Source organism: Nannospalax galili, unplaced genomic scaffold (genome assembly GCF_000622305.1).
Source record: "Nannospalax galili isolate Female #2095 unplaced genomic scaffold, S.galili_v1.0 scaffold76, whole genome shotgun sequence".
Classification (NCBI taxonomy): Eukaryota; Metazoa; Chordata; class Mammalia; order Rodentia; family Spalacidae; genus Nannospalax; species Nannospalax galili.
This window is the reverse complement of record NW_008339767.1, coordinates 2,331,611-2,333,662: the sequence shown is the minus strand read 5'-3', so window position 1 is coordinate 2,333,662 and position 2,052 is coordinate 2,331,611. Positions and strand designations below refer to the sequence as shown.

At 40.5% G+C, this 2,052-nt stretch overlaps 1 protein-coding gene and 1 pseudogene across 1 annotated transcript in view; one reads left to right on the top strand and one right to left on the bottom strand.

Annotated features, from left to right (window-relative positions):
* The window catches only part of Trhde (thyrotropin releasing hormone degrading enzyme), a 468,335-nt gene that overhangs the window by 292,178 nt on the left and 174,105 nt on the right, over positions 1-2,052 (top strand). The gene's annotated exons all lie outside the window — the stretch shown is intronic.
* Positions 285-2,052, bottom strand: part of LOC103735338 — a 3,868-nt pseudogene continuing 2,100 nt past the window's right edge.

Here is a 2,052-nt window from a genome sequence, read left to right as displayed (position 1 = left end):
AGGAGGGACAGAGAAGGAGAGAGAGGGTGAAAGGAAGGGAGGGAGAGAGAGAGAGAGAGAGAGAGAGAGAGAGAGAGAGAGAGAGACTGTGATCAACAGTACCAGCCACACAGACAGGGGGCGCTTTCAAGCAAAAACAAAACTAATGTTAAATATCCAGATTCAAAATGCTGGCATTTTCCTTCCCTAAGACACTGTTGGAGGTTGCACAGGAAGGTTAGGAAAGCAGGAAGATGGCTTGAATGTGGCATATCACTGGGGAGGGGCCAGGTCCCAGCAAGGGCTCACTCCCAGGCAGCCAACTGCTCAATGGCATAGTGGACTTTCTTCCAGTTTCTTCAAATTCTTTCTGCTTGATGTTGGTTTCCTTTGCAATTTTTTTCTTGGCTCTTTCTTTGTCCAGTTTCAAAAATTCGCTGAGGATTAGTTCTTCAAACTGCTTCTTGACAGTAAGGAAGACACATCCAGACAAATGCTTTTTATGTTCCTCTGTGGGGTTGTCATCTGGCTTCCAGCCTTCCAGCTCCTTGAAGCAGAAGAAACACTGGACCAAGTGAGGCTCATTCTCAGTGGGAGAATGAATGAAGCTAGCTTCTGCTATCCGGTCTGGGGTGTGGGCACAGCCCTGGGCCAGTGTTTAAAGGTAGAGATTCAGTGGTCCTTGAGAAAGTGCTGCCAGGCTCTATTCCACTGCCACTGCCAAGCTACTCTGTTCTTTTATTTATAATTCCATTCTTTCTTACTTTGAGCTAAATCTTTCTGTTTCCCACTTCTGCTTGAGAAAACCTTTTAATATCTTTGACGCGCAAGTGTATTTTCTTGTCTCATTTCAGTGTCTCTTTTCAGTAACCCTGCTGGAGGCTGGAGCCTTGATGCAGGTAGAGTGTATACAACCTTCAATTTGAGTGAGGTAGAATAATTTTTCTTTTCCTTAAGAAATAAGACCATAACAGTAGCTTTTTTTTTTCCTTTTGCATGTGTTCCACCATAATAAAATCAAGTTTACTTTTAGTTTGACCAAAACAAGCAGATATCACTAGGCTGGTTGATTTTCTAGGCTTCTGGTAGTAACTAACTACAATTGATGTTTCTTTTGTTGGCTGATGGAAATAAGAATGGGGGAAAGAGGTAGAAGTTGCTGCTGCAAGCAAGAAGCTAAGGTGTGGAAAGGTAGTAGGACCTATGTTGCTGATGTTTGCAGGAGTGTTAATACTTCCTTGTAGGTATCAAGGGGAGAAAGATCAGTGCATATATTTATGCTGTGGAGCAGCTTGTTTTATAAAGGTGGTAGCTTTCAAAGTATGATTTGTGGAATGCCAGTCATATGATGTGATTTAGCTTTTCTGAGACAGAGTGTCACTATTGTAGCCCAGGCTGACTTCAATCTCTGAATCCTCCTGCCTTAACCTCCTAAGTGCTGAGATTACAAGTGAGCACTGTTACAATCGTTTTTAAAAATTATTTTCTCTCTAATTCAAATACCGAAACTGAAGATTTCATTCGTTTAACTTAGTGGTATTAGACCTTAAATGAAAAGATTAAACAATGATTTTCTCATATGAGCTTTTTGAATTCATTACAGGAAGACTGTTTGCTTATCTTGAAATGAAAACTCCGGATGATTCTTTCTCCTCCTAACCCACCATTCTCAGGAGATTTTGCTTCATGATAAATGGCCAGCTGCTTTTTGTTCTCTAGACGATATGCTTTTGAGTTTTGAAACTCTCTAGAGACAGAATATATCTGTGCTTTGCCACACTGAAAACAAACACCAAAAGCTAGAAGCAAAAGCTGTCCATCTGTTTTACAACAGGAGTGGCAAAGAGCCTGTTCTCATTGACTGACTTCTAGATGTTATCTAACCTGCTTGCGTGCTTGTTGTTCTCTGCAACACAAAGAATCCAAACTGAAGTTATGACATGTCCTTTTCTGGAGGAAAATCAAGGAAACAGATAACCCATTCATCAATGACATACATGAAAATCTAATTTATTTACTTGAGAACAGCTGAAGGAAATTTGATCAAACATTAATACGGACATTTCTTTTCTT